This window comes from Cupressus sempervirens, chromosome 6 (genome assembly GCF_028749045.1).
Source record: "Cupressus sempervirens isolate cs-2001-9-10 chromosome 6, ASM2874904v1, whole genome shotgun sequence".
Lineage (NCBI taxonomy): Eukaryota > Viridiplantae > Streptophyta > Pinopsida > Cupressales > Cupressaceae > Cupressus > Cupressus sempervirens.
In genome coordinates this window covers 438,697,241-438,709,288 of record NC_143123.1, presented here as the reverse complement: position 1 = coordinate 438,709,288, position 12,048 = coordinate 438,697,241, and positions in this window count along the sequence as shown.

The window sequence follows — 12,048 nt, the reverse complement described above, 5'->3', positions numbered from 1 at the left end:
TCAAGGATATCTTACTTCAAGAGTGTCTTATTATGATTCATACGTGGCTGAAGGTGTTAGATCCAAGACCACTTTAGAGTTACTATCATTAGTTCAAGTCCTAGAGCAAACAATCATATGTCCATCTTGATATTTGCACAAAATCCCTTAGCAATATGCTCCCTCTTATTGGAAGAGCCTCTTGTTTTGATTTTATTTCATAATCTCAAATGTTATGACTTGCAAAAAATGCTTGAGCAACATTCTTAATGCACTATTCTTCTCTTCCTAGAAGAAAGTCCTTGGAGACCAAGGAAAGGAACAAGAGTATGTCAGGGTAAATGGCTCTTATTGTTCACACATATAAGTCAAAGACTACAATAAACAAATAAATGTCATACTTAAAGATAATATATAGTTATCTTCACATCAACATTGTCGATACAAGTTTCTCCAATACCTCAAATCTGAAAATGCCTCCGTATAAGTATTTGTCAAACAATTTGAGTAAGTCATCCGTGCTCCCATCTGTCATTATGAAGGTGTCTAAAAGACTTTATTTGTGAAGTAAACACACTCTCAGATTGTTTGAGAGACATCTCCCCTTTAAGGATGCTTTAGATTGAAACTCTGATAGTGTCTCTTATCTAACATCTCCTCTCTAAGGATGGTTCAAATGGGAATGGAATATTGGTTATTATTCCTCCACCAACCCCCTCCCACCCCCCTCACTCCCCCCAATGATGTAAAATTCTCACTCATTCCATTGTTTATAGAGTTTCTAGTCACTATCAAGTCTAATGAGAGACAAAAGAATTTGTCATCTTTTGATCTTTTAAATAGTCTCTCTTAATAACGAAAATATCATGAACATCCTTCGTATGAATTATCAATTAGTGTCTTATAATCATCGCCTTAATATGTCTTTTAATTATTTGTAATCAATTAATATATGAATAAGCATATATCAGGCCTTTCAAATGATTAATCCTTTGATTAACTCAAATTGATCCTTCAAACCTCCAATACTCATGATTGTCTTGTCTTTTGCATTGATTCTTTAAACCTCCAATACTCATGATTGTCTTGTCTTTTGCGTTGATCTTGAATTAGGGTAATTATAAACATAACTTATACGTATCAGTCATTGAATATAAGGTCATGCAATGCAAGGGCTCTTCCTACAATTTCTCTTGAATAGTTGTGCCCTACCATAAATAATCTCACAGGGATCACTGAATGCTAAAATTGCACACCTAGCGAATTGTCAATGCTAAAAGGATATTCCGAAAGGAGAATCTCAAGCTTGATAGGTATCTTTCACATGCTCATTCTAGAAGTAGCGATCGGACCAACCAATTCTATATTGTGCCATTAAATAAGGACAATTTGGATGCACATAACCCTTGTAATATTCACCGAACATCAATACCTTGCATATAGACAAAATAGATCAATAAGGCTCAATAATTTCATCGAATATAAATCTCCATTGATTTTGTATACATTACAAATTTCACCATTACTTGGAGAAACCTTTACAACCTCTGATATTATATTCTATTCCTAAATATCAAACCTTCTACCGGTGATTTAAATAAAGCAATAAGTGTGCACCCAAACCAACTTTTCAGCAATATTTGCAGCATAAAAAAAAAGAAAGAAAGATGGTAACAAGCACTAACTTCCATTCTCAATATGAAATCAAGAACAAGAGCTTTCATTTGTTGAAAATCCATCTATATAAAAGGTAGCATCTCCAACTCAATCACAATTAATAGTTTGGCTCAATATTCACAACATTAATATTTAGCCTTAAAATATTACTCTAGTAGCTAATATTTATCTTCTTTGAAATGTATTCCTCACAACAATCTCAAGCAAGAGTTAGAGATTCAACACCTTTATCTTCCAACCATCGAAAATTCTATAAAACTCGCTGAAAACATTGAAACATAGATAAAACTATATGCTCAAGCAAAAATATAAACTAACATTTAAAAGCGACATAATTTTTCATTGACACTTAAATACTAACATTAACCCTTAACACAAAAACTTATAAAGAAAATCTAACTAACGCCAATTTACCACTAACACATCCTAACACTAAACACTTACAAACTTTACTAATCCAAATATATTATTAACAACTTAATCCTAACCAATCATCTAACCATTTAACTATTAGCTACTAACCCTCTACACCTAACCATGGCCACTTGACCCACTTGCCTTCCACTATCCTATACTTCCTGGTGCACTTTACCAAACGAGGGCACGGGTTCAAGGGTGGACGCAGCCAAGCTGCCACCAAGCACGTGGAGGTCCAAAGTCAAGGAAAGGGGTTGTTTAATGCCAAGTATTAATGGCAAGAGAAATGGGTGGTATTGAAGATATGGTTGGCCATTTAAATTTTTACTTTTGTTGACTTGTCCTTTGAACAGACCTGCGCCAATCTAGAGGTACAAAGGAATGTGTATGCATGACATGGGGTTGGGGTAATTCCAACGCATGGGCACAAGTAAAATGATGCCTGTGGCTATACAGCCACGGAAATGCACTTCCTTTACATTGCTTTTTCTAACTTTTAAAAAAATTAACTAAGTCCTCTCCTTCGTATGGAAGTGCATTTTCGTGGCTGTATAGACGTTGCCATAAAATGATGGTGGTTGCGAAAAGGTAAGTTGGGGTATGAGTATGCTTTGCCATTTAATGCCATATTTGACCTCTCCCTTGTTTATTTATAGACCTGCGTGGATCTCATGGGAGGAGATGAGGTGGGTGGTGTGTGGTCCCACCTCTTACGTGGGTCACAGCCACACATCCCACTAGCCCTTTCTTTTATATATATACATACAAGGTCTTTTATTGAGGTCATCCTTATATCTATCTATATTATATAACCATTTTGTTTTCAAGATGGGAATCTTTAGGAAGAATATTCTTTGTTGCAAGGAAAAATTTGAGGATGAATTAATTGTTTGCCATTCATTTTCCAAAGAGCTATTATGCTCTTATGGAAAAGTATGGATTTTCACAATTCTTGATTTCTTAGATTACTATCAATTATCAATGTAATATTTATTAAAGTTTCCTCTAAGATGGGTCATGTATTGAAATACTAATTAAGATAATGCTATCACCTCGGAAACTATGTTCCTAATGTTTTATATGGGTTTACTAAACTAATGGTATATCCATTACATCTATTAAAACAATAAGGTTGAATACTATGTAATTTATCATATCCAAATGTACGTTAATCCAAGGACTATGTTCCCGATTTGATTTGCACTTGATCTCATATTGAAAATTCACACAAAACATACTTAAGACACAAATCCTTTCATTCCTTCATCATTTATACAAGTTACAAGGGAATAATTTTTTCACTATAATGTAAATCAACATTTAAACAACCATGTCCTTAAAAAAAAAACAATAGTAGGCTAGCCACTATATATATTTTAATTAAAAACTTGATTCAAAGACTCAATCGAGAAAGAATCAAAGAAGAAAATCTGATAACATTGTCGCTACATATATAGAGTTAGAAATGAATTGTGAAACACTATATTTTGACAGTCTTCCTATACCAATCAATTTCAAGGGATTTAACATGAAATCCGTTTAACATGCACTCATCTTTTACTATCAAATTTTATACATTAGGATCATATTTCCCCCTTATTACAATAACAACTACATTAGGAAGATTAAAATCCAATATATCCAATAGACATCCAACTTTTTTTATATAGCATATAACAAGATTCAATGGAATCACCACAAGGAGAAGTCTCCACAACAACGAATTCAAAAACACCATGATGATTTTGAATCCAATATTGCTCCATATCAAGGTACTATTCAAGCAATCTGCAAATTTACATAAAGATAACCATGGAGAGCTCACTTCCCAACCAAGGCCTCGATGTGAGGCCCCACCCCGAGCTTAGGAGAATTGAAATCAATCGAGTGACAACCAAATACAATCACATTGACACACTCAACAAAAAAATCCCATCTAAGGTTTGCACATCAGGTTCCATATTGAACAAAGACTAGGGAGAAGGTGGAATTTTTCAGGTAGGAGATGTCAATCACAAACACAAATCATATGCCTCTTCCAAGGCCAACAAATCACAATGAACTTTCGTTCTTTCTTTCCTTATTTCCCAAACACAAAGTCGGTTTGTATTGAAAAGTAAGGGCCCATAACACCTTACTTTCTCCCTCTCCTCATCATGAGAAGAGACTTTGCATTGTCCTGGAGTCCAAATAAGCCCTTCTCCCGAACATGACCACTTCTGCCCTATCCAAGGGCGAGTAATGCCAACACACCCTTAACAATTTTTCCAACAAATTGAAAAGGAAAACATGAAAGGAAAGCAAATAGAAAACCTACAAATACCTATCACTCATATGTTACAACACAAACACGAAATACACACATGTAAAAGATCTACATAAGCAAGCAATGCACAATGCATGAAGAACATGGCTATGAAGAATCCTACCTTCACGAAGGTTATGACAATGAAGTTTTGAGATGAGATAAATCCTTCTTCCTCTCAATTCCAAGCTTGACTCTCTCTAAACATAGAGAATGGGTGAACAACCTTCAACTCTCAAAATGACCACTAAATAGGTTTCTAGACTCACCCACCTAAAATGACAATAACTCCAGACTTGACTTAAGCCTTCTAGGGTCTTCCCACTTGTTCTTACCATCAAGACAACTTTTCAGGAGAAGTGTAAACTTGACTAACCTCATGGAAATGATCAATTTTCGCACTAAAGGAAAAATGAGATATTTAAGGGGTCATAAAAGTCAACAGAAGGATCTAGAAGGGTGGAAAAGGTTCCCAACCCATACACATACCCCTTGGGCACTTGAATTACATTAAATTTGGCCTCTAGGATCATTTTAGGACCTATATAATTCACTTGAAATATTTGATCTTTTAAAACCCTATAAATGTAACCTTTCCACTAAACTTTAATTAGGGTAATTAATCTAGGTTAATAACTAATTAGTCTCAGATTAACGGGTTAATCTACTAACCCTAAATTGACATGTCGACACACATATGCATATAATGGGTGTCAAGTGACACCATAAGATTTACTTTAACAGACATTCGACATGTCACAATTTACAAAATGATACACATTATCATATTATGATACAAATAAAACACTTGACAATGAGGTTCAAATCACTTTATTAGATTCAACCTTAGTCTTATAATTTTTACATAGGGTCAATTATTGATTCTCCAATAAATTCCATGGGTAATTATCCTTCACACTCGATTCAAATATCAGTAATTTGACAACATCACATTCATATGTTTAAACCAAATTTGCATAACTTCATTTTGATCAAAATATTAGAACTTTCATTTAAATAACTTTTCTCATTTTTGCACACATATTAAATCTTCACTAATCTCATAATTCAATCATCATAACATATTCATAAGTTTGAATTAAAATACTAAAATAATCATCATAATGTATAAGTATACATAAAACATCATAACCATCGTCAGTAGGACATACTGAATTATTTGAATGCATATAACCTAATCATCAAGGCACCCAAGTCAACATTATCATCGTAAGGTGAAAACACCTCATATTATCATTAGTACAAATCAATGTTTAAACAGTCAAATCAATGTGACTAGGTCTCGAATCAACATATCAACTGATTTTAATTTCCTTTAGGATACCTAAACCATTAAACATTAATTCATATTCAACGTCATAATCATTATATGTGAGATAGTCAGTTTATCTTGATGTCCTCTACATGTATTCTATCAGGAATAACAACGTTTCTCTAGACCATTGCCTTGTCGTGCTCATATATTCATTCAAATCTCCTATAAAGGATTTAACAGAGAAAATTCATATTTAAATAAGTACTTACAAGGAGGGGTCCTACAGAACCCACTCTGATATCATGTTAAAGTTTGATTAGATTTATGCTTTCTACTTGAGATGATATGATATCTCTTAGTCGTAACTTGCAATAGCACTTATTTAATTTATGTGCATTTCAAGTTACTTGTTCAATAAATATGTATATGATATGAAGAGGCATGTCTCCTGTAGAGACATGTCTCTTCTGACTCGTATTAGTTATCACAAATGATATTTGCTCAATGTATTATCATAATGATTACACACACACACAATAATTTATTATTAATAATAGTAATGCTCCATGATAATAATAGAGAAAGATATATTTCAAATGTTTAAGGTTGATAGGCTATTAGATTTCAAATGTTTGAGGCCGATAGGCCATTCAAACATTTGATTTTGTCGATGGAATCATTCGATCTAAGATACGATCATTAACGTTGCTTATCATCCATTGAAAAGAATTATTCATATTCCAAAAATAAAATGGACATTGATCAATGCATAAAAGATTTTGAAACAAACAAAGAACTTGAAAAACCTTTTATGTGGTATGGAATTCCTCAAATACCTTGAAAAGACAATTTATTTTGTAAGTGTTCCCAATATTTGCCATAGTTTTTGAAAGGAACTAAAAAAGGTTAGAACTTGTTCAAGGCAACTATAGTCCTAGAGTTAATCTAGGAAATCCCAAATTTTCGATAAGTGAAAAAAGAGTGGTGAAAATAAGGAAGGTCTTTAGGGTGATATCAAGTAGTATTAGGTAGTTTGAATTTTGAATGTAGTGCAAAGGGGAAGACTAAGAAACTTGTTATAAATCCCTATTAGGGTGAAATCAAATGGTATTAGGTAGTTTGAATTCTAAATGTAATGTAAAAGGGAAGACAATTTTTTTTGTTATAATTCTCCATTCTTTGTAGAGTCAAACAAAGGAATGAGACCCACACATATAACAATAATGTTGAAGTTGGCATGTGAGAGGTTTAGATAATAAATAACAGTAAAGGTATTGGTAGAATGTTTTGTATAGTAGATAAGATAAGATAAGATAAATCTATTAATGTCCAACAAAAGATCACCAAGGGTCTAAGGGACTGAGAGCATACAACCAAAGAAGTAGCGGAGAACAAGACACCAAACAGTGTCTGGGAAAGAGAAAGCTAGAAACAAAATAAATAAGGCACCAAAGGAGCCAACAAAGAGGCAAGAATTAGGGATCCTTCTTCTGCTGAAATAAATCCTACACTGAATGAGATGGTTCTGGGTAGGAAGGAACTTTGGTCCATCGCTGCAAGTTGCAAGAGTGGTGCCACTAAAGAGTAAGAGTAGACTTGGTGCGGGGTATCACTGATCGAGAGTGGCCAGTAATGGGGGTACTGGAGGCACTGGAGGTCCACTTCACCACTCTCATTAGAGACAAGGGGGAGAAGAAGGTGTTGGTGAGGAGCTGATCTGAGGCCTTCTAGGGGGTCAAGTGCTGTAAATTGTGGTCTCGAAACTACATCGCCTCCTTGCGATAGAGTGCTAGACACCTCTGATCTGTATACACAAAGAAAGCTGCAAGGGAACTACACTCTCTGAATAGATAATAAAATCTCCCTCTAATCTCATAGTAGGACGGGCATCAGAAGATGAAATGGGTCTCAATCTCAGCCTCAGCCAAGGAGCACAAGCAACAGATCCAACGTGTCTGTCCATATGATGATTAGTTTGTATTTGTAACCGGTGGGAGCCGACTTTGAAAGATCCAAGGGAGATGTGTAAGGCATGACACCAACACTGTGACAAGTAGCTAGGTCATGCAATAATCCCATTAGTGATAACCAAGAAATGCTTAGTGTAAAAGGCCATCTTTGGACGTAACCCCCCAACCGGGTTACTTCAGGTTGTGGTGATATACTATCTATAAACGTCCACCCTGACATGCCCATTCAACTCTTGTTGTGATGAGAGGAGATGAGCGGGAGCATTTAGTGAAAACTAGAAGGGAGGGAGGTGGTCAATATCAATCCCTATTGAGCTCAACAAAGAGGTCTCCTAAGCGTAACAACATCGACCTTTAGGGGAGGGATCCAAGGTAGCAATGACAATAGAGGAACAATAGGCCAATTAAGCATATTTGTAACGACCATCCGCATAATTTGCAAAGCCATGAAGTTGGTGAAGAAACCAAACTAGATAAAAAATGACACCCAGTCTGAAAGGATGAGCCCCAAATTCTTCCATAATAATGTCATGGGGGTGAATCAATGACATCTGATAATGCTTCAGAGAAGATGACTCTAAACATGATCAATAGAGGCCCAATCTGAGTCAAGAAGAGACAATCCCCATACCACTAAACCATAAAGCACTGTCGATCTGACCAAGGAGTCTAGAAGGGACAACTTGGACATCGTGTCCTGGAAGTGGTGTCTGAAGCATTGTCTCTTGAGCATAACAAGGGAGCACATCCCCTTGTTAACTTTGGGCTGGATGGTCGGCCTCATATGGAAGCGATGTCTTGAGAACTTGACACCGAGGTATGTGTAAGAAGAGGCGATCTCAATCTCCTATCCTTGAAAGTAAAAGTGTAGATCATATCTCTTCAGTCGGTTGAATACCATAACTTGATTTTGCTCTTGAATGTACTTTAAATGTCTCTAGAGTGGGACTTTAAGTTTGTAACCAACAATAAGGGGAAATAAGGGGCTTGATCTATGTGATTGATAATAGGCAATTTCCTTGGAGCAAACTTGTGCGTTATTGTTGAAAATTAAGGTTTCGATTTTAGGTGCAAAAAAGTGTTTTTTTGGTAAGATGCACTAATCCGCTCAAAGTTGAGCACTCTGTAAATGGAGCCACAATTGTTATGTGTGCCTACCAAAGTTTTGATGTTACTTCATCTTGCATTTCATAGTGGAATATTTGTATTAATGCTTAACAAATTTTCATTCCAATAATATTGGAATATCTAAGGACGTGGTGGGCCAAAGACATTGAAGATGCCTTTGGACTTTGAATTTGCAAGAACAAGTTAATATAATTATGACATTTTGTACGTGTATTGTCCTAGAGAAGTTAGATGAGGGTGTATAATTTTTAATTTTTTTCCCACATATAAATTAAGTATTATTTGAACCTTGTATTCCCCAAAGCTTGACGGCTATAACCCCGTTCTCTTTGTTTGTCATTGCATATAAGCCCTTACCAATTTATCGAGAAATGATTTATTTCATATCATTTTTTATAGAGATTGGTCATCGTAATGACTCTAAATTAATGTTACGTAAACTAATGAAACTTATTTACTTTCATTAAGGACAACTTCTACATATTTAAAAGATTAAAATTGTATTGTTTGGCTTCACAATTAAATCCTTACTAATGCAAATAATATAATTATGCATTGGTTTGATACCCCTTAGTTTCACAAAATTTTTTGGGATTGGGTGGCCTTGATAAAATGACAAGACATTTGAGGATACCTTTTTCTATTTCCGATTGACTTTATGAGACGTTGATATGAGTATAAGAATGAAAATAAACTATTTAAATGGCAAGGATACCTCTATGTTAGTAGGTTTCAAATTTGTGTATTCTCTTATTTAAATCCACATTTATGCTTTTGCATGGGTTTTCTATAAGTCAACAATCGCAAGAGATTTTTTCTAGTAAGATGAAAATACTAGTTTAAAAAGACACATTTTCTACTAGAATTGATATGTTGATATTGTTCTCAGAGAAATTGTTGACTTGGGAGGGAAACTCAAATTTTTGTGTTGGATATTTAGGTGCAAGATAGATCTTCATAATGAAAGAAACTATTTCTTGAAAGTCCTTAATAATTATACATGTGATTCGTGTAGGTCCTACATAATAATAATTATTAAGTCGATAGGCTTATATGTGGGAGCTTTGCTCCCGGATTTTACAATTTTCCACCGGAAAATTGTCAACATTTATTGGATTTCATATTTTCTGACAATAGATCTTTCCTTTAGCAATTTCTATTTTTGACTCCTAAAAACTATCACTTTTATTTCTAATTTAGTCTCTAATTTCTATTTTCTATTCAACTCTTCATTTAATATATTTTGTTTAACATTTGTTTATAAAAAAAAACTTCTCAATCAAAATAGAATAGTTGAATTTTGTGTGTGAAGGTTTTTCTATGGTGTGAGAAGGGTTTCACCTATTTTCAAATGTTTGGATTTATAGGTGCAATAATGTTCAAAAATCCTTATAGCCTCATTTATTAGTTTAATAGTACTGATTTTTCTTGGTTTTTTAATACATTTTTGAGTTTTCTATTGTGACAAATTTTGTGAATCAGTTAATCATTTTCTTTACACCATGTTTTTAAAAATATGTAGGACAAAAAAATCAGTGAATCATTGAATCATTGGTGCTAGAAAGAACGTAAAAGAATGCCCAAGGACTGTATATTATTTTTGTGATAGATTATTCATTTTGAATTAGGCAAGAATCTTTTTTATATTAATTGTTTAAATCAAATGAGTTATATTTCCACACTCTATTCTATTTGGATACCATTATTTGATTCAAGTCTATTGAGAATCTACTTTTATTGATTATTTGTGATTATATATATATATATATATATATATATATATATATAACAATAATTAAAATTGGGGTGTGTTACTTATATATGCAAGCAATAAGATTTAACAATAAGAGCTTTAATGAAATACATATTACATAGATTTGATATTGAAGACCTTGAATAGGAAAAATCATTTAAGCATCTTAACAAGAGAGAAAAGTTGAAAAATAAAATGATAAATATGGAAAATAAGAAAAATATAAATTTTTAAAAAATAAAGAATGACTTGAATTAAAATAGAAGAAAATATAGAAAGTATTTATCCATCTAAATTTTACTTTAGTATTTCTTGAAATTAAAACTTAATTTAATTTTTGAATATACAATGATTTGCATGACGTTTATATTGACATTTTAGAAATAATTTAATTTAGATTAACTTTCTAATATGAAGTGATTTAAAGTTAAAAAGATAAATAAAATAGAAAGATTGCTATATTGTTCATATATCTATATATTAATTTCTATTTTATTTTAAAATTATAATTCAAATATATTTATAAATATAATATAGTTTATTTCTATTAGATACCAATTATAATTAAATTAATAATTTAACATTACATAATAAATATTTTTCAAATTTAAAATGCTAAAGCTGGGTAAGCATAAACAATTAATATTCCTCGGATGGACTACATGGATGGATATTCCTCCTAATGTTCTCTACTAGTGCTTCTTGTCTTATCTTTTGTAATTATGTTTATATTTGGTTACATATGTTTATATTTTGATCTATAATTATGCTACTTTGAACTCGGTTTGAGGTGTGCCTCTCGGTGAACTCCATGTTTATGGTTATTTTTTTTGATATCTCTATAGTTAATAGAATTTTTTTTAAAAAGCTTGATTTTAATTTAATGAGGTTTCACTTTAGTTCAATTAGAAATAGATAAAATGACCAACTATGAAAATTTATAATTAAACAAATAAAAATTTATACAAATTATATTTTGAAATATTTTTAATTATACTTTAGTAAAAATAAATATATAGAAATGTTTAGTTGTATAAAAATAAAATATGCTCCACATATGTCTAGATATTATTAATAAAAAAAATTAGTTAAAAAAATTAGATTAAAAGTGTAGATTTATTTTTTTAAATGTGCAAATTTTTCATTTGATTTTTATATGAATATTTAAAAATTGTCCTTTCTTTTTGTTTCTCAAATCTTTATTAAACCAAAATCTTAACTTAGATTATTTCTATTAATACTTCTTAATAAATCTTAAGCTACATTATTTCTATATGATGGTTAGATATTTTAAATATCTTGTATAATAGATTCTTTCTATTTTCTCTAAGTTTCTTAGATTAATACAAATAACATTTTTTCAAGTTTTTTTTTTTTGAATAAAAGCTTTTGTGGGTTTGTTGAGTTAAAATCTATTTCCAAACTATGAAATTAAATTTATAAAATAAATTTTCAAAATTTGTACAAATATTATGTTTCTTGTACACACATGGTTTCCCTCATGGACTTAATTGACTTTGTAGTTTCCATTTTCATAACTAAT